General features: G+C 34.9%; 1 protein-coding gene across 1 annotated transcript in view; it reads left to right on the top strand.

Moving 5' to 3' along the window:
- The first annotated feature begins 1,768 nt into the window (after positions 1–1,768).
- LOC145693547 (retinal guanylyl cyclase 2) overlaps positions 1,769–22,795 on the top strand; it is a 980,145-nt gene continuing 959,118 nt past the window's right edge. Inside the window, exon 1 of the mRNA XM_081769634.1 lies at positions 1,769–2,005. The gene's annotated coding sequence lies outside the window, so the exon portion shown is untranslated. The remainder of the gene's footprint in view (positions 2,006–22,795) is intronic.

The following is a 22,795-nucleotide window of genomic DNA, read 5'->3' as shown; positions in this document are numbered from 1 at the left end:
CATCCGATCACCGCAAAAATCAGTGAACCAGGGGGCACGAAAGTGAGGTTAGCTGGTCAAGTGTAAGGCGCATTCTGAAGAGAATAAAGTGGAAAGTGTACATTCCAAGACTGCTACACGCGATGAATGAAGATGACCCACATCAAGGGATTGAGTATTCTGAAATGTTTCAGCACATGGTTGGCAAAAATGTGGAATGTGCAGGGAAGTTTTTGTGGACTGATGAGGAGCAATTCAAACTTAGTGGTACTGTGAACCGCCACAACTGTGTCTACTGGGATCCTGAAAATCCTCACGTTCATGTGGACATGACAGTGAATCTATCGGGGTTTGCTGTGTAATATGGCCTACCAGTGTCTGGAATGATTGGTCCCCTTTCTTCGTGGATACCGTAACTGGTGAGATGTATTTTGATATGCTTCAGCCAAGGACTATGCCTACCATCCAAAATCGGTATGGTAATGGGCCTTTTTATATGCAACAAGACGGAACCCTACCTCACTACCATCGAAATGTCAGGTTGTACCTCATTAAACTACCCGGATGATGGGTTGGTCAAAGAGGTCCTGTTGAGTATCCGTCTCGGTCTCCTGATTTACCATTTCTGGATTTCGACCTCTAGGTGACCGTCAAGAATGACGTGTATCGATAAAAAACAGCAACAATCCATGAGATACGTAAAAAAAAATATTGAGTCATGTGCTGCCATTATGCCAGATACACTAACATCCGTAGTTCGGTGCCATGGGTGTAGTATAGAACCTACTGGTGGTCATTTCGAACACATACCCTAACCCTCTCTCAGTGCCAAAATTTGTCACGTCAAGTCAAAAGTTTGTCAGGAGATATGCACTAGGAATGCCAGACTCACAAACAGGTATACATTTCCTTATTTGACACATAATACATTTCAACACCGAAGCCATTTGAGATGGGATCACTTATTAAAGACGGAAACTACTCAAGATATTATTCGGGGATTAATAACTTTACTTGCAAATGAAATCTGCTACTAGCCACAAAAGATGCTTGGCCACTAAGAAGTTCATATAAAGATATGTGAGTGTGATATATATATATATATATATATATATATATATATATATATATATATATATATATATATATATATATATATATATATATATATATATATATATATATATATATATTAAAAGAGTTAGATCCCCTATAAGCTTCTTGTACCTTTTATCATCTAGTTTTTCTAAAATCCCTATGTTTCGGGGTATTTCCTTCGGAATTCCCACTTTTGCCTCTGAGAAAGGTCAACAGTTGTTCTTCGTATCCGGTAACCCCTCAGGCTTTCTAGTTCGACATTAACAATAAAAAAAAATCGCGAGGAAGAAGAGAAAGAATCTAAGTATTGAATATATATATATATATATATATATATATATATATATATATATATATATATATATATATATATATATATATATATATATATATATATATATATATATATATATGTGTGTGTGTGTGTGTGTGTGTGTGTACTTAAGCTACTGTAAAGAAGATTTTTGGCGGGTGAGCTGTTGCTATAGTAACCCCTGAAGCGGGAGGTTTCGGAGGGCATCTAGTGGTGGTAGGTAGGTAGGTTTGTTGGATGTTGAAGCGCGCGCCGCGCGGGAGACACAGAGAGGTTATTGGGAGGGCTTTTCCAGTTGGCGCGAGGGTGAAAAAGAAGGCAGCGCGAGAGGAGCAAGCGGGAGGGACGAATGGGATGCTGGCGCTCGAGAGAATTTCCCTGGACCAGTTCGATTCGGGCATCTGTGACGCTCGTGCGCGCGTGTGTGTGTTGCACATATAAGAATACACACATACATACCGACCGACCAGCGGGGCTCATTATACTATTCTGTGTAGGTGAAATGAAAAATTTTTAAAAATCAGGCAAAATAGATTAAAATAATTACAAGGCGCCAAGTATGAAGAATTAGAAGAAAGCATATATTGAAGTTTACTTTTTTTTTTATTCTTATGGGTAAGTAACTATATTAATTCGTTTTCTGGTATTAAATGTCACCTGTTAGAAACCTAAAGACCTGGAGTTCGATCCTCAGTCGGTCTCGCAGTTTTCGTTTTTCCGTTACAATAAATATAAAATGCATCGATCAATAAAATTTTGCATATTTGTTACGCTTTCAGGATCATATTTCGACTACAATTTTTCAAATTTTTCAATTTTGCAACTTTGTTTGGATGTCAATTTCAGTTTTCGATATGGGTCACTAGCGTATATGAAAGTTCAAGATAATACGGAAGTAGGACGGTACAGCCCTCACCTCTGGTGGTGGAGGCTCGTGGTTCGATCCGAGACTACGCGAGTTTGAAGTAGAGAACATATCTGTGAGTTTTCTCGATTTTCTCCCGTTTCCTCCTACATCATCATTCTGCCGTTCCTTTCATAATTATTTTCGTTAATCATCCGCGTCCTTCACCTACAAGGAATAATCATAGGATACAAAACTGTAAAAATTCATTTTTGAGGATGACATTAACAATCGGGAGCTCTTACTACTAAAGCTTTATTAAAATGTTATTTTATTTTATTTATTTATTTATTTTACAATGGAGATAAATGTATTTGCATGCGTATTGTTTGCATTACGTCGTATAAGACCGTTAGAAATGAAAACTAATCTCTGAATTTTATAACTTACCTTTAGAAATATTAAGATTCCATTGCTGAATAACCTTCCTATATCTGTGTAATATTCTCCCTTGTCTGAAGTAATTTTGGTTGATTTTCATCAATTTTCGCATTAAAATTTCTAAATTACTAAACAATTGTTTATATAGCAATACTCACTGATAAAACTAACTGAGACCTAGGTCTGCGTCTGAAGTTATAAAACTTAATTGCAATTAAGAAAGAAAAAGATATAATGTTCTTAAGTTATTGTAGAACATACTGTGTGTATAATCTAATATAAATAAAATACCGAGTTTGTTTGTTTGTCTGTGGGTCTGTCTTTCTGTCGATCTGTGTGCGCTTGGGAACCAGACGGGTGGACCGAGAGTTACCAAATTTTGGTCACGGGTACCTTGGTACAGGCCTCAGACCAAGATGAAGCTTTTTTTTTTTTTTTTTTTTTTTTGCAAAATTCGTACCAGAGGGTCTCAGGGGGGCGTTTACCGGGACATGTAAAAGTAGTAGAAAAAGTCAGATGTTAGTGTCAAATCCGTAGTTTTCGCGGTCGCTGAGATTAATGGTGACACTTCCATTAGCGACTACTTTCAAATTCAGCTACCATTGTATGCGAGCCGGGAGTTACGGGGGAGGGGAAATACCAAGACACGTAAAAATAATCCAAAATCATCGATATTAGTGTCAAATCCATTAGTAAAATAAGAGTTTTTTTTCGTTGTTCAGTTTGTCTGCCTAGGTACATAGATATTTTATGTGTCCCGTGCGAAGTGCGGGCATTTCAGCTAGTTATGTATAAAAGTTGGCTGTATTGGAATTTTCAATAGCATACAACTTTATAATTGCTCGCATGGATTCTTTTAAATGTTGGAACTTGGCTTTCATATTTCAAAACCTATTCAATAATCTATTGATCGTTAATTAGCAATACTTTGTTAGGTACGCAGTTAGTCGTTTTATTGTGGAATTTCTTTTCACATTAAATTGATCAATTCTTTTGTCAGAAAAAAAGGGAGAAAGAAAAAAAATTACTTTTATTTATTTTTTTTTTTAGAATGACATATACGAGAATATAAGCTAATTAGAATTTCCGCTCACAATGTTAACAATAATTTCCAGTTTGTTCTCATTTTTCGAAAACACTTTCTTCCAGGAAATGCAAAGGACAGATAAAATCTGCTCTGAGATCACAATAGTGCATCATTTTTTTCCTTTCTCCTTTTGTGTTAAAGATCCTATAAAAAATCTAAACAATCATACTAACGGATTTTTTGTAAAGTATTATTATGTTTATTATTAAAGTATTATTATGTAAAGTATTATTGTATTATTATATTAAGGCATTATTAGTATATTTTTGAAAAAAATAATCAAAGTTTTTTATGTATCTTTAAATAATTATAACAAAGAACACAATTAGATAAAAATAAACGTACATCTAACGAAAGACAATTGGACTTTCATAGACAATATACCAGACCGAAGAATTTAAGTAAAATTCCAGTGCTAAATTTCCATATGAAATACTATATAATTATATACAGTCAACTTGTATTATAGACTCTAAGCGAAAACATACGAGTAATTTTTGGCCCTGCTGAAAAATAAATTTTGATTACATAATTGGAGAACGTGCATGTTATGAAAATAAAAATTAGTAAAGGCGAACTGAATAGGATAAAAAGGAAAATATCTACAAAGAGCAGACATGTGAATGGAAAGTTAATTTTTTGATAGGTGGCAAAAATATTATTAGATAAAGAAAGTGGTTAAATTATGGGCCAGTTTTTGGAAAAGCATATATTGTGGAAAACGTTATATCGTAATATATAGTTATAGTGTGGAAAAGCTTATATTTTGGTAAAGTTTAATGAAAACTCGTTAGGCGGGAAAGCTTAAAGTACGGAAAACTTATAGTCTCGAAAAGCTTATAAGGTAGAAAAGTTTATATAGTGGAGAAACTTATATTGTAGGAAAATTTAATACACGGAAACGTTTATAGCACGGAAAACTTATATCCTCAAAAAGCTTATAGGATAGAAAAGTTTATATTGTGGAAAAACTTATATTGTAGGAAACCTTAATGCACGGGAACGTTTATAGCACGGAAAACATATCCTCCAAAAGCTTATAAGGTAGAAAAGTTTAAATTGTGGAAAAACTTATATTGTAGGAAAATTTAGTACACGGAAACGTTTATAGCACGGAAAACTGATATCGTCGAAAAGCTTATAGAGTAGAAAAGTTTATATTGTGGAAAAACTTATATTCTAGGAAAATTTAATACACGGAAACGTTTATAGTACGGAAAACTTAAAGTGTGGTTAAACTTATATTGTAGAAAAATTTATAGCCTGGAAAAGTTTATATTGTGAAAAAGCTTATAATGCGGAAAAGTTTATGTTAAGAGAAAGTTAAGGAAAAATACTTTCGAAATGTTTCGTGATCATAATATTACCGCTAAAAGTGGATGTATACTCCAATTTGCTTCTTGTCGATAAGTTTTAGTTTAGTAGCTACAGTACTTGCCTTATGCGCACGAGGTCCCGGATTTGAGATGTCAGAGCATCAAAAACACTACAGTGGATCAGATTCTTTCCTAAATTGCAGGTCCCGCCTTATATAGCCTAGCTGCTGACAGAAGATGTATGTACAGTCAGCGACAAAAATTATTTTCGTTTTGTAAAATGTATTTTGGGAATAACGGTTGTATGGCTGAAACGTACAGGGAAAGTTACGTTATTTTTTAATTTACTGAAAACTGTACTCAAATTATCCTTCCACTCTGAAGATATTTGCAAAATTAATTTCATCAAACGAAAAGAACTTTCGTCTCTGTCTGTACGAGTCAACGAAGCAATCAATTTTATCAATTAGTTTGGAATAATACATTTAACGATTTTCGTTAAATTTCAGTTCACGTAAAGAATAACATAACTTCATGAACAAGTATCAAAACTGTGTGCCAATCCGGCAACTCTATTGAGAAAAGATCCACACTATTAAGAAAAGTCATGTAGTACATTATTCATTGTAGCTTTGGAAAATTCAAGATTTCTAATAAAACTCTAACTGACCAAAAGGCTATGTTACATAGATGAAACTGTACACACACACACACACACACACACATATATATATATATATATATATATATATATATATATATATATATATATATATATATAGACATAGATATAGATATATATATAGATAGATAGATATATGGCGCAAAATTTCCGGTCCCCAGCTCGCCATTGGCGACTAGAAATTTAGAGCTGGCGACCAGTGTTCAGTTGTTCAATAGGAATGGTTTCTGCCTAAACTCACAGAACTGCGCAATTTCTGTTTCGGACGAAAATAATGGTCACTGAGTGACAGAAAACACGGAAAGTGAAGTCTTCACAACGTTGTAATTTGTTCCTTCTTTCCCCTCTCTCAATCGAAAACTTCATTACGAGATTCCCAAATTTGCTTCCAATTGTCACATTTTGTGCAGTTTTACCTGTGAGTACTGCTTCATGTGAGAGAGGCTTCAGCAGTCTCAACAGAATTAAGATTGTCTGCAGGAATTCACTGAAGTCACACATTGTATGGTTTGTTGACAATTTCTATCAACGACCCCTCACTTATGTACTGATCCGAAAACTGCAATCGACAACTGGTACTTCAGTACAAAGAGAGAGCGTTACACAAACGTGAAGTCTTAAGGTAAGTTATTTTTGTAACATGTATATGAATTGTCCAGTTCAAAATTGGTTATTCTGAATCTAATTGCCTGATTTTGAAAGTTTATGCCCTGATGTAATCTCTTTCTTTGTCAAACCAAAGGCCGTGGGGGGGAAGGGGGACGCGAGAGATACTGGCGACCATCATTTTTGGATTGACGAGTGTGTCTGACTTTGACATTTTGCGCTCTCTATATACTCTTAATATATATATATATATATATATATATATATATATATATATATATATATATATATACTGCTTTGGTCAGTTGGGAATTTCATTAACAAAACATCATGTACTGTATGAATGTATAACCAATCACTTTTATTTGTATACCTACAATGGAGTAGAAACGTGAGGTATGATTAAAGGGTGATGAAAAAGAAACGACTTCAAGAATTTGATCTAGGTATTTGGAGAACATGGAAGAGCATTAAGTAAGTGAAACGGAAAAGCAATGAAGAGCTGTGAGAAAGGTTAGATAAAAGGGAAAGTGATACAGATCAGAATACTATTTGAGGATATATTAGAAGAAGGAAAAGTGAAAAGGAAAAAAGTAGAAGATGATTCTGTTCACAGGCACTATTAAGAAAGATAATTCTATGTGAATATGAAAAAGCTATTGAATGATCACGGAATATGGAAGTTTTTTCTTATTCATGTAACAGGTAATAATGAGAGAACATACGATGATGAGGTTGAAAAGTTGCTAAAATGTCTTAGATGCATTGAAGATGATCAAACATAACAGTAACTGCACTTCCAATTAAGAAAGAGGCCAAGAAATAGAAATACGTAGTTAATGTCAGTTATGTTCTTTAAAATACTTAGATTTTACTATAAAATACTTAGATACTATAAAATACTTAGATTTTGTGTTATTAAATAATATATTCTGAAGAGTTTCAGTAGTTTTTCGAAAGCAGAGGTCAATTTAGTCCAATTTTTATTTGTAGTGCTTCTTGTTGAAATCTAAATCAAAACTCTTGGATTAATAAAACAGCATTTTCTTGACGGTAAAGTTGGATGACGACTGAATTGTTGGATTTCCTGCAGACAGAGATTATTTTTTTTTCTTTTAAACATCTATAAATGAATATTGAGCATCACAATTGTATATTGAATGTTACGATGTTACCAGGTACTCACAATTAGTGATTTTCAAGAGTTGAACCAGAATTGTGAAGTAATTGGTTACTCATTTCTCTTAAAAGGTAGTCCAGTAAAAATAAACAAGGCGATTTGCAACCTGTGATAGTGATACTACTTAGACCAGCGTTTCCCAACTGGTGTGCCGTGAATGGGCCGCGAGGAATCGAAACAAAATTATTAATTTTATAGCGATCAAATTGCAAAACGTATTGAAAATTGTATATTACTATGAACCTCTACTATGAACCTACAATTTTAAGTTTCATACCGTGTTACTGTTCTGTACATTTCTAATGTTAAAAAAAGTATTTGTTATCATTGTTATGACCATTATTGCTTCTTTATTGTTGCAGAGTAATTCGTAACTTGAAAATTTAAAATATCATTCATTCCTTTCGACAAATTACCTATATTTGTGTTTTAAAAGTAAAAGATATTTGTTTATTCGTTCGTTATTTAGTGGTCTTCCTTCTTAGTAAAAGGTTGGATACATTTTTTAAAAAGAGCGTATTTTTAAAAACCTGAGTCCAATATTTCATTGGAATTGTTTTCTATTTTTTAATTAGAATGAAAAATAAGCATAATGATTTACCACGGGGAGAAACCAGTGATAGAGCTTTCTTCTCTGTGAGTAGGAGATTAATAATCACAGAAAAAATACTACTGTGTTTCATATTTACAAATAATATCAACAAGTGTGCCGCGAGAATTCAAGTAACACCTGTAGTGTGCCGCAAGTTGAAAAAGGTTGGAAAACGCTGACTTGAACGAGTTTAGTCTAGATCGCCATCGTGCAATGACGAGGCTAGAGGAGCGGTAAGGGTGGGGAGCTTCCAATAGCATAATCCATTCCCCCGACCGCCTCCCCAGACCAAGTCCGTGGTCAGGATTATTTCATTGAGGACATACCTTCTTGTTGGGGGCGTGCTAAAAATTAATATACATATATTCATTTTATTATAAAAATCTATTGTAAAAATTAATATATGCGTACAGCTGAGCCTCAAAATGTCTCTGCTTCTCAAGAATTTAAAGCTAGCGTCGTCACTGCCATCGTGACGTGTACGGCAAGGCAGTTTAATAAATATTGACATTCAAAGTTTCTATCTTCTTTTACTAGAGATACTTTATTTGTTTCCTTCTTCGTTTATCTGATAGAATTTGAACACTTTCAAGCACACACTTCTAAAACCACCAACAAGCACCAAATAAAATCCTATTAGTGATTAAAAATAAATATATAAATAAAATAAAAAATAAAAATGGAAAGGAAAAAAGGTGGTGTCTTTCAACAAAGTGCGTTGCAAGATCACTGTGGCGAGGTTATAATTTTATTCTAATATATATTGGGATAGCGAAACTATTCTCGCCATAGGGTTATTTATTATTTTTATTACGCAGGACAAGTTAGAATTTAACATTGAATGTGAATTGTGTGTGGCTGCAATAATCAGGAATCAACACTGCGAGAGTTAGCTGGGGACTCTGCAGCTCTGCTGATTGTATTTTTGAGTTTTATGTTTTATGATTTTGATCTTTAGCCTAAGAGAGACTGTATTATAGATGATTATAATGAATGAGTGTGAAAGGCCGACACATAACAGTCATGCTCTGAGAGAGGGAGAGATTCAATCCCGGAACAAGCCTTGCGATCACCAGTCTAACGTCTTAGACCGCTTGACCATGGTGGAGAACGTTAACATAAATGCCATTTTTGCTTCTTAGAATGTTTAATGAATATATTAAATTAAGTACTTAAACTTACAATACGTAATAGCGCAATATTAAACTAATAAACGGGGGAACCCCGAGAAATCCCACGAGCACGATGTTTGTCCATCACAAAGTCCACTCAGTGCGTGCTGGATGGCAATTCCCAGTCAGGGACAACACGCACCGCAGGTGAACGCTCTACCACTGAGCCACGGTATTTGATTGAAGTTCTTAGGGGCCGCGGTGGCTCAGTGGTAGAGCGTTCACCTCTCGTGCATGGGGTCCCGGGTTCAAACCCTGCTCGTGCCAATGTATGAGATCAAAAGGTATATCGTTAACAATACTTATCATAAGTACCGAAAATTCGAAATTATGAAAAATATTTGGATATTCTATTAAATTTTGTGACATGATTTCTATGAATGAATTTCATTATTTGGGAGGAATTATTTATATTTTGTGGTTTACTTATTGCTACAACGCTCTTTATTCTAATCTGGATGTGAATTCGAATGGTGACTAATCTAGAGACCATGCGTGCCAAATTTAGTGCGTATGTACTCGAATTTAGGCCAGAAAATTTTAGCATAATTGCACGGAGAGAAAATGAAAGTATTTCCTTTGATTGACATGTTACTTTCTGATTTGTTAATATAGTTTTTTTATTAAAATAGATAAAAAAAAGTTGAACATGTGTCATTCTTCAGATCTATATTAGTTATAAGTACACGGTAATTTTCTTACCTTTATAACAACTATTGAAAAACTAAATAAGTCAGCAAGATTGCTTGATGTTTCCCTTTGTGTTCTGTAAGCAATTCCCATATTTCTTTGCTTACCTTGGACGCCGGTTCGATAGACAACCAACCCTACATAATAATGTAGCATGGTTGCGGAAGCACAAGGATAAAATTAAATTTACAATTCTCTACTGCATGCAATAATTATTCGAACTATTTATTGTTTAATTATTTGTTTATAAAACAGTAATATTTATTATCCCAATAATTATTACAACGTTTGTTATCCCTCCTAATAATTATTCGAGCATTTATCGTTTCTTCCTATAACTATTTGGTCTCCTATTCTCCAAATTCTTCCAACAATGATGATTCGTTATTACAGTAATTACTCAAATGATTGTTAGTTATTTAATAATTCGAACACTTATTTGCTATTAAACTAGTTATTCAAACAATTATTAATAACAATAATAACTAGAATTATTATTAATTATTCAGAAAGTCAAACACTTTTACGTTATTAAAATAACTAGCATCAATTACCCGCTTCGCTAGGTTAGAAAGAGAAAAATTAGTAATATGTTCAAGTTAGTCAGTCACTTTTTACTATTAATGAGCTCTCTATGATATTGGTCATTTTCGATCATTTATCTATCTATATATATACCGTAAAACGGGGATTCTTTGACATATGGGCGATTCTTCTTTTCTGTAAGCGTCGTTTCATCACGACGCATCTGCTCCAGCCGCTGGACGTCAGTGTGTATTGGAGACTAAAGAAGTGGAGAGCCGTACTGAGCTCACGGCGAAAGGAGACCCGACGAAGCGGGTCGATTCCGAAGGAACAGTTCCCTGGTCTACTGTCCCGACTCATGGATTCCCTGGCTCCCACCATAGGCGAGAATCTGAAGTCAGGATTCCGCTCTACAGAGCTGGTTCCTCTAGACGTTGAAGCTCCCTCTCAAAGTTACCCAAAGAGCCCGATAGCACACAGGTCAAGAAAGACACAGTTTCTTCCAGAGCGGGGTCAAGTACCAGAGCGAGGTCGAGCGGAGGAAAGTGAGGAAAAAGATATTGTTTTTTCCTGGAAAACGGATGCTTCCACCGGAAGAAAAACCCGAAACTGGGACCAGATATGAGGGTGGAAGAGGGAGACGTCGGAGAGCCCTTGGTGATGGAAGAGGTGGTTGTCGAGGAACCCCTGATAGAAGAACTGGAAACCGGACTACCATGACAGCTCCAAAAGAAACCCAACCAGGGAAAGAAGGCGAAGAAAGTAAAAGGGTATGACGAAAACACCTGTGCCATCTGTATATGTGACTTCCGAAAAGAGTGGATTCAGTTTGTCAGGTGCGAAAAATGGGTGTGTGGATTATGTAATATTGGATCCAAAAATCCAAAGTATGCTTGTTACGATTATGATGTTGACGACTAAGGTTTTCATTCCGTTGTTACATGCAACGGTCTGTTAAAATTAAAGCTTGAACGAACACTTTATAATGGTGTATAATGATGTAAGAAAAATCAAGATTTCCTGGTTAAAAAGCATAGAGTATATATTACGCATGATCAAAACAGTGTTTTACACTGGATTTACATTAATTCCATGTTAAAGTAACCCCATACATCGGGTAACTTGGACCTCACGCAGCAAATTCATAAGGTGCCAAAGTAGCCCCACCCCGGAGGCTACTTTGACAGGTAAGTCTTTAATTTTTCCCGCCAAAACTCACTTGCAGAAACTTAAGTTCAGCAGTGGATGTGATAACCTAGATGCTTATTGTTATGATGAGGATAGTATAATTGACTGGTTGTGGCCAGTGTCCCCTGTGCACATACAAAATAGTACAAAACCTGTCAAAGTAGCCCCGTTTTACGGTATATATATGTATGTATATACCGTACACATACATATGTACCGTATATGTATGTGTATACGGTACATATATGTATATGTATATATATACCTTATATACAGGGTGGTAGGCATATATATATACCTTATATGCAGGGAGGATGTTTTAACATCCTCCGTTATCGGCAGAACGAATGCGCCATTAGTACTTAAAGAAGTATCCCTATATCTCAACTTCCTTTTTGCAGTTCGTTTGGCCGATAACGGACACGGTAGAACATGGATATTTAGATAGAGCGCATACTAGTTCCTTTGTAATTCCTTAAACCGCTTGGGATCGGTCCTGTAGTTTCTAAAGCATAGCGTTTCTAAACGTGAATTTTCGAATTTTCGGCGGCTCATAACTCTGAAAGGAGACGTTTTTCGTCCCATGTTTATTAGAACTTTTTTCTTTCATTTCATATAAGGAATCATCTCCCAAAGTTTGTCGGTGGAGTTACCTACCACCCTGTATATATATATATATATATATATATATATATATATATATATATCATCCGTCAAGTTGTGGGGCTGAATTTGGATCCAAACGGCACCAGAAGTGTCCCTGTTCATCTCATCAATCCCGAAAACTAGAATTCCACATTAATATCAGTCATTTTCGATCATTTTTATATATTTCCCTTCCCTTTGTTTTACCGTCAAAGTGAAATGGTAAAAAAACATCCCAGGCTCGAACTTCAACTATATTGAAAATTTTATCGAGATCGGTCGGGTGGTTCATGAGTTATTAAGATACAAACATAGTAAATTTCATTTTTATTTTATATATAGATTTTTAGAACTATCATTAAATATTTAATAATTTGAACTAGAGGTATTAGTGTGGTTCTTTCTCAATTCTAATATTGTTCATTGTCCAAATAGTTTTCGCACAATTATTTGAACAGAAGGTTGTATGGAAGAACAAATGAAAAAGCTGAGGAGGAAGAGTTTGGGCTCAGGAGAGGTAAGGGCACAAAGGATTATTAAGGGTGATCGGTGAAAGGTTTATAGGAAAATGAAAAGAGTATATATTTGCATGTATTGATCTAGAAAACACTTTTTGACCACGTGAATTGGGAATTGCTGTTGTAAATTCTAAAGAAGGTTGAGTTGGAATGGAAAGATCGAAGACTCAAATGTTGTTTTGATAAGATGGTAAACACATTATTGTATTGCAGATAAGTCAATGACAAAGTCAACTTCAATAACAGTCAAATAACACCAAGTGGAACTTTCAGAATTGCGTTCGTAATCCAAGCAAACAAAAATTCCATATTTTGGAGTTACGTTTCTTTGGTTCTTATACGACGATTAGGTATATACGATTTGCAGATGTCAAAGGCGCTTGTTGCGGAATCTGAAGAAAAAATCAATAAAATTTTAGAGAACTTGAAGGACTGTGAAGAATATGAGATGAAAAAGATTGTTAAAAAGACAAAAGTCATGGAGATTGGAAAGAAATTGTCGATGTCAAATATATGTAGTAGCAGGAAGGGATAAAATAGAACAACTGACTAATTCTCGATACCTGCTTAGTATTATTAGTGGTGATTTGGAGTGTGAACTTGAAATAAAAGCAAGGATAGGAATGGCGATGGAGCCTTTAGGAGCAAGAAAATACTATTTTGTGGGACTTTGAATAAAGAGTTGAGAAAAAGACTCATAAAATGCTTCGTATGGAGTAGAGTGCTATATGGTTCAGAAACATGAGTTGAGTTGATTTTAAGTTTAACGTCCCTTTCAGCAGCAAGACTATATGAGATATTACGTACTAATTAACGTGGAGTCCTAACCACATGAGCTCCCGCCGGGAATCGAACCCGTGTCTTCCACGCCAAAGGCCATACGCTAACCGCTAAGCCACGAAGAAGCGGGTCAGAAACATGGACATTATGCAAAAATGATGAAAAACGGCTGGAAGCTTTCGAAATGTGGATGTGGAGAAGAATGGAGAGAATTAACTTGGTCCAACGGAAAACGAATGAGATTCGTTAGAAATGGTAGGGGAGAAAAGAACAGTTTTAGATATTATTAAGAACAGGAAAAGAAACTGGTTGGGACATTGGCTAAGAAGAAAGAAACTGTATCATGAGGAACGTGTTAGAGTATGGTGGCAGGAAAGTGAGGGAGGGAACAAAGAAGACTACAATTAATGGACGATATCAAAACACAAAAATTGTATGTGAAAACGAAGAGGTTGGAAGAAAACTGTGGAGCATGTGACAAGTAACAAGACAGCTCCACGGTCTTCTTAGTTGTGGCAAGTGACCTACCAATACTGCAGAATACAGTAGTAGTGGTCCCGTTATATTGCGTCGAGTCAGCAAAAATTTTTGTGACGTCATAGGTCAAAGGTGAATGACCTTGGCCCGGGGTCAATGACCGAGGGGTACCTAGGACCACCCCCTCTAAATTTTGGCAGGGGTACCTTGGCCCACCCCTTAAATTTTGGCAGGGGTACATAGGACCACCCCCCTTAAATTTTGGAAATTGCCAAACCTAAAAATTGGGTGTGGTAGCCTAGGACCACAGTATGTACCTCTATCAGTATTGGGTGTCTATGTCGTTCCCTTTCATGGGTAAAAAATTGCCAAAAATTGAATTTCGGGGGTTTTTGACCTAATTTATCCCCTTGGATGAGGTGTTATTACCTTATATAGTTATATGGGCGTATACAGGGGTTCATTACCTTTCATAAGACATGGGTATATTAATGCACCCATTGAGAAATTTGGGAGGGGGTACGTTGGCCCACCCCTTAAATTTTGGAAATTGCCCAATTTAAACATTTGGTATTATAGTACAGGACCCTAATATGTATTATGATAAATTTGGATGGTCCACCTCGTTTCCTTTTAGGGGTACCAAATTGCCAAAATATAAACGTAAGCAATACGTTATACCACGTGTTTGGTTTTTGGCTCAATTTATCCCCTTTGATGATGTGTTATTACCTTATATGGTTATATGGTCATGTATAGGGGTCCATTACCTTTCATAAGACATGGGTATATTAATGCACCCCTTGAAAAATTTGGGAAGGTACCATGGCCCACCCCTTAAATTTTGAAAATTGACCAATTTCAACATTGGGTATTATAGTATTGGACCCTAACATGTATTATGATAAATTTGGGTGGTCCACCTCATTCCCTTTTAGGGGTACAAAATTGCCAAAATATAAACGTAAGCAATACGTTGTACCACGTGTTTGGTTTTCGACCTAATTTATCTCCTTGGATGTGGTCCTATTACCTTATATGATTATATGGTCATGTATAGGGGTCCATTCCTTTCATAAGACATAGGTGCACCCCTTGAAATTTTTGGATGGTCCACCCCCTAAATTTTGGCAGGGGTACATAGGACCACCCCCCTTAAATTTTGGAAATTGCCAAATCTAAAAATTTGGTATGGTAGCCTAGGACCATAGTATGTACCTCTATCAGTATTGGGTGTCTATGTCGTTCCCTTTCATGGGTAAAAAATTGCCAAAAATTCAAATTTCGGGGTTTTTTGACCTAATTTATCCCCTTGGATGAGGTGTTATTACCTTATATAGTTATATGGGCGTATACAGGGGTCCATTCCCTTTCATAAGATATGGGTATATTTGTGCACTCCTTTAAAAATTTGGGAGGGGTACCTTGGCCCACCCCTTAAATTTTGGAAATTGACCAATTTAAACATTGGGTATTATAGCACAGGACCCTAATATGTATCTTGATAAATTTGGGCGGTCCACCTCATTCCCTTCTAGGGGTACAAAATTGTCAAAATATAAACGTAAGCAATACGTTATACCACGTGTTTGGTTTTGGTCGATTTTATTCCCTTTGATGATGTGTTATTATCCTATATAGTTATATGGTTATGTATAGGGGTCCATTACCTTTCATAAGATATGGGTATATTTGTGCACTCCTTTAAAAATTTGGGAGGAGTACTTTGGCCCACCCTTAAATTTTGGAAATTGCCCAATTTAAACATTTGGTATTATAGTACCGGATCCTAACATGTAGTATGATAAATTTGGATGGTCCACCTCGTTTCCTTCTAGGGGTACAAAATTGTCAAAATATAAACGTAAGCAATACGTTGTACCACGTGTTTGGTCTTTTGGCCCAATTTATCCTCTTGGATGAGGTTCTATTACCTTATATGGTTATATGGTTATGTATAGGGGTCTATTCCCTATCATAAGACATAGGTACATTTGTGCACTCCTTTAAAAATTTGGGAGGGGTACTTTGGCCCACCCCTTAAATTTTAGAAATTGCTCATTTTATATATTTGGTATTATAGTACTGGACCCTAACATGTATTATGATAAATTTGGGTGGTCCACCTCGTTCCCTTTTAGGGGTACAAATTGCCAAATTTTAGTACAACCACGTGTTTGGTTTTACCTAAGTTATCCCCTTGGATGAGGTTCTATTACCTTATATGGTTATATGGTTATGTATAGGGGTCTATTCCCTATCATAAGACATAGGTACATTTGTGCACTCCTTTAAAAATTTGGGAGGGGTACTTTGGCCCACCCCTTTAATTTTGGAAATTGACCCTTTTTACATGTTTGGTATTATAGTATAGAACCCTAATATATATTACTATAAATTTGGGTGGTTCACCACGTTTCCTTTGATGGGTACGAAATTGCCAAATTTTAGTACAACCACGTGTTTGGTTTTGGCTCAATTTATCCCCTTGGATGAGGTCCTATTACCTTATATGGTTATATGATCATGTATAGGGGTCCATTCCATATCCCCTTAAATTTTGGAAATTTTCCAATTTAAGCATTCGGTATCATAGTACATGACCTCAACATGTATCATGATAAATTTGGGTGGTCCACCTTGTTCCCTTTCATGAGTAAAAAAAATGCCAAAATATAAAGATAAGCAATATGTTGTATCACGTGTTTGGTTTTTGGCCCAATTTATCCCGTTTGATGCGGTCTTATTACCGTATATGTTTATATGGTCATGTATATAGGTTCATTTCATATCATAAGACATGAGTACATTGATGCACCCTTCAAAATTTGGGAGGGGTATCTTGACTCATCCACTCGGTTTTAGAAATTGTTTAATATAAGCATTTGGTATCTTCGTACAGGACTTCAATATGTACCACTATAAATTTGGATGGTCCACATCGTTCCCTTTCATGGGTAAAGAACTACCAAAAATCGAATTTCGGAGGTTATTGACACCTATTTAGCACGTTATATGGTTTATTACCTTTATATGTTTATGTTCCCTTTTAAATTTGGGAATTATCAAATAACAAAATTCGGTAAACGTTTTCTAGGACCCATTTTTGTTCCTCTTATGGCCAAATATTCAAAATTTAAATGTTATTGACCTGCTTTATTATTGAATAAGTACAGGATTTATTACTTTTTTTTCATAAGACACAGGTGTATTTGTGTACCAATCTTAAATTTTGGGAGGGGGTACATTTCTTATTGTCATATCAATAATTGGTAAATGTTCTTTGGGTAAATCATTGTGATCACGTGATCAGTTATTGACCTATGATGGGATTTGGAGTCCAGGACATTGGTACATTGAAACTTTGTAGGATAATTTGAGAATGCGTCATTGGTATTGATTATTACAGCCAAATATAAACGTAAGCAAGACGTTGTACCACGTGATTGACCTTGAGTTTTAGAAATCTGATAGCTAACCTTATTGAATCTTATGACTCATAGTCTTAAGGGAATACATGCTACAACACTGGCAAAGTTATTGTTGATGCAATTTGATTGGCTGATCACTATCTTTCCTGCAATCTGATTGGCTGATCACTATCTTTCGTGCAATCTGATTGGTTGATGAGTTTTAAATCTTTGCTGTATTCAGTTTTTAAGTTTTGTTTTACATTTAAAAATCTTGTTTTCGTTCAACATTTTGCACTCAATGATAAATATGATCAAAACCGTTTATTTGTTAATCGAATAGTTAAAAACCGGATAAAGTTTGACGGTTAACCGTGAAACGTAAAAATTTTTTAGTTTGAAAATTTTTTTGCTTGAAACATTTTTTGTTTGAATTTTTTGTTTCAGAATTTTGTTTGAAATTTTTTTGACAACTTTTGTTTCAAAATTTTTTGTTTAAAATTTTTTTGTTTGAAATTTTTTTCGTTTCAAATTTTTGTTTAAAATTTTTGTTTGAAATTTTTCGTTTCCAAATTTTTTGTTTGAAATTTTTTGTTTCAAAATTTTGTTTGAAATTTTTTTCGTTTGAAATTTTTTTGTTTGAATGTTTTTCGTTTCAAAATTTTGTTTCAAAGATTTTTGTTCTAAATTTTTGTTTCAAAGTTTGGTTTGACATTTTTAAAGTTTGTGCACTCATTAGTAAAGAACCGGAACTGTTTAGAACTAAAACCTTTGACAACATTGTGGTGCAATAGTACACGTCAGAACATGATAATGAAACGTCATCAGTTTGCATTATCGTTCGCGTTAGTATTCATGTTAACATCATCATGGCTACTTGTCTACAGTTTCTAAACACACGTGATGTGATGAAATCATTTACCAAGATTACTGATTTACAACAGAATGTACCTTATAGAATCTTAGCTAGCCAAATGATCCCTACAGAGTTTGGATTAAGAATCGTAGTGAAGCTTGAAAATGATAAGAATATAATTTTACCAGCAAGATATTTACCCATGGAAGCATCAAAACAAGAAGAACTGCTGCGTTTCTTAAATACTGGATCTGTATCTTTATGCTATAAAAGACTCTTGGGTCGAAGTCATCAGTTTGAATTTAGTACACAGCCGGATTCGTCAGCAATTGTGATGAAATCATGAATTCAAACGTCAGCTGTAGTTGTATGAATTTGGTTGGTCAGCATGACGTCAGGAACTGTGATGAAACCATGAATCAGCACATTCCTTACCAATGACGTCAGCAATAACTATAAATCAACCAATACCGTGAAATCATTTGATCAAGTGCTTTTCAGGAGGAAAGATGTGTACTTCTAACGATAAAGAATTCATCTTCGCAAGCTATTATCCAACAAACAAAACATGTGATGATTGGTATCAGTGCTAGAACATTTGAACCAGTGATTCGATTGGGCAAAGCAGAACAATTTGGTGTACAACTGACCTGTGAAGAATGCCACGAATCAACCAAATGAACGATGAGCTAAATGTGACCATAGTCAAATCATTAGGCTCAAATCATGAAGTGGTCCTCGAAGAGAAGATGGTGCTGTTACGTAAAAAGAGTACATTCCATGTCCCTCGCAACATGGTGTATCTAACACAAACAGAATGGAACAAATTCATCAACGTATTTCAGTGCGTGAAACATGCAGTGGAAGTGTGCAACAAAACTAGTATATTCCTGAAAAAGTACTATTTTGAAAAATGTGTTATGCATATTGTACAACATGTATCTAGATATTGTGATGGTTGTCAACATCGTTCGTGGGTGCATACCTGTATTGATAAACAGTTTATTTGTGATCAAATGGACATTGAGTTTCCACCAATTGATGTCGCAATAGACCTTAAAAGACTTCAATTGGAATTAAAATTATATGCTAAAGACAAACTAGTGCAAGAAGTTCAAAATACATTGTATTGACAATATCCAGAACCACTATCTGGTATGGATGTATGTGGAGTGTAATAAAATGATCCATTTCAATGAATTGTGCTTTTTCGTTTCAAGTACAACCCCAGGTTCTGACGTGTACTATTGCACCACAATGTTGTCAAAGGTTTTTGTTCTAAACAGTTCCAGTTCTTTACTAATAAGTGCACAAACTTTTAAAAATGTCAAACCGAACTTTGAAACAAAAATTTAGAACAAAAATCTTTGAAACAAAATTTTGAAACGAAAAACATTCAAACAAAAAATTTCAAACGAAAAAAATTTCAAACAAAATTTTGAAACAAAAAATTTCAAACAAAAAATTTGGAAACGAAAAATTTCAAACAAAAATTTTAAACAAAAATTTGAAACGAAAAAAATTTCAAACAAAAAAATTTTAAACAAAAAATTTTGAAACAAAAGTTGTCAAAAAAATTTCAAACAAAATTCTGAAACAAAAAATTCAAACAAAAAATGTTTCAAGCAAAAAAATTTTCAAACTAAAAAATTTTTACGTTTCACGGTTAACCGTCAAACTTTATCCGGTTTTTAACTATTCGATTAACAAATAAACGGTTTTGATCATATTTATCATTGAGTGCAAAATGTTGAACGAAAACAAGATTTTTAAATGTAAAACAAAACTTAAAAACTGAATACAGCAAAGATTTAAAACTCATCAACCAATCAGATTGCACGAAAGATAGTGATCAGCCAATCAGATTGCAGGAAAGATAGTGATCAGCCAATCAAATTGCATCAACAATAACTTTGCCAGTGTTGTAGCATGTATTCCCTTAAGACTATGAGTCATAAGATTCAATAAGGTTAGCTATCAGATTTCTAAAACTCAAGGTCAATCACGTGGTACAACGTCTTGCTTACGTTTATATTTGGCTGTAATAATCAATACCAATGACGCATTCTCAAATTATCCTACAAAGTTTCAATGTACCAATGTCCTGGACTCCAAATCCCATCATAGGTCAATAACTGATCACGTGATCACAATGATTTACCCAAAGAACATTTACCAATTATTGATATGACAATAAGAAATGTACCCCCTCCCAAAATTTAAGATTGGTACACAAATACACCTGTGTCTTATGAAAAAAAAGTAATAAATCCTGTACTTATTCAATAATAAAGCAGGTCAATAACATTTAAATTTTGAATATTTGGCCATAAGAGGAACACCAATGGGTCCTAGAAAACGTTTACCGAATTTTGTTATTTGATAATTCCCAAATTTAAAAGGGAACATAAACATATAAAGGTAATAAACCATATAACGTGCTAAATAGGTGTCAATAACCTCCGAAATTCGATTTTTGGTAGTTCTTTACCCATGAAAGGGAACGATGTGGACCATCCAAATTTATAGTGGTACATATTGAAGTCCTGTACGAAGATACCAAATGCTTATATTAAACAATTTCTAAAACCGAGTGGATGAGTCAAGATACCCCTCCCAAATTTTGAAGGGTGCATCAATGTACTCATGTCTTATGATATGAAATGAACCTATATACATGACCATATAAACATATACGGTAATAAGACCGCATCAAACGGGATAAATTGGGCCAAAAACCAAACACGTGATACAACATATTGCTTATCTTTATATTTTGGCATTTTTTTTACTCATGAAAGGGAACAAGGTGGACCACCCAAATTTATCATGATACATGTTGAGGTCATGTACTATGATACCGAATGCTTAAATTGGAAAATTTCCAAAATTTAAGGGGATATGGAATGGACCCCTATACATGATCATATAACCATATAAGGTAATAGGACCTCATCCAAGGGGATAAATTGAGCCAAAACCAAACACGTGGTTGTACTAAAATTTGGCAATTTCGTACCCATCAAAGGAAACGTGGTGAACCACCCAAATTTATAGTAATATATATTAGGGTTCTATACTATAATACCAAACATGTAAAAAGGGTCAATTTCCAAAATTAAAGGGGTGGGCCAAAGTACCCCTCCCAAATTTTTAAAGGAGTGCACAAATGTACCTATGTCTTATGATAGGGAATAGACCCCTATACATAACCATATAACCATATAAGGTAATAGAACCTCATCCAAGGGGATAACTTAGGTAAAACCAAACACGTGGTTGTACTAAAATTTGGCAATTTGTACCCCTAAAAGGGAACGAGGTGGACCACCCAAATTTATCATAATACATGTTAGGGTCCAGTACTATAATACCAAATATATAAAATGAGCAATTTCTAAAATTTAAGGGGTGGGCCAAAGTACCCCTCCCAAATTTTTAAAGGAGTGCACAAATGTACCTATGTCTTATGATAGGGAATAGACCCCTATACATAACCATATAACCATATAAGGTAATAGAACCTCATCCAAGAGGATAAATTGGGCCAAAAGACCAAACACGTGGTACAACGTATTGCTTACGTTTATATTTTGACAATTTTGTACCCCTAGAAGGAAACGAGGTGGACCATCCAAATTTATCATACTACATGTTAGGATCCGGTACTATAATACCAAATGTTTAAATTGGGCAATTTCCAAAATTTAAGGGTGGGCCAAAGTACTCCTCCCAAATTTTTAAAGGAGTGCACAAATATACCCATATCTTATGAAAGGTAATGGACCCCTATACATAACCATATAACTATATAGGATAATAACACATCATCAAAGGGAATAAAATCGACCAAAACCAAACACGTGGTATAACGTATTGCTTACGTTTATATTTTGACAATTTTGTACCCCTAGAAGGGAATGAGGTGGACCGCCCAAATTTATCAAGATACATATTAGGGTCCTGTGCTATAATACCCAATGTTTAAATTGGTCAATTTCCAAAATTTAAGGGGTGGGCCAAGGTACCCCTCCCAAATTTTTAAAGGAGTGCACAAATATACCCATATCTTATGAAAGGGAATGGACCCCTGTATACGCCCATATAACTATATAAGGTAATAACACCTCATCCAAGGGGATAAATTAGGTCAAAAAACCCCGAAATTTGAATTTTTGGCAATTTTTTACCCATGAAAGGGAACGACATAGACACCCAATACTGATAGAGGTACATACTATGGTCCTAGGCTACCATACCAAATTTTTAGATTTGGCAATTTCCAAAATTTAAGGGGGGTGGTCCTATGTACCCCTGCCAAAATTTAGGGGGTGGACCATCCAAAAATTTCAAGGGGTGCACCTATGTCTTATGAAAGGAATGGACCCCTATACAT

The sequence above is a fragment of the Thermobia domestica genome, chromosome 8 (assembly GCF_964235325.1).
Source record: "Thermobia domestica chromosome 8, izTheDome1.hap1.1, whole genome shotgun sequence".
Lineage (NCBI taxonomy): Eukaryota > Metazoa > Arthropoda > Insecta > Zygentoma > Lepismatidae > Thermobia > Thermobia domestica.
The sequence above is the reverse complement of the archived record's forward strand: the minus strand, read 5'-3'. Positions and strand labels throughout refer to the sequence as shown.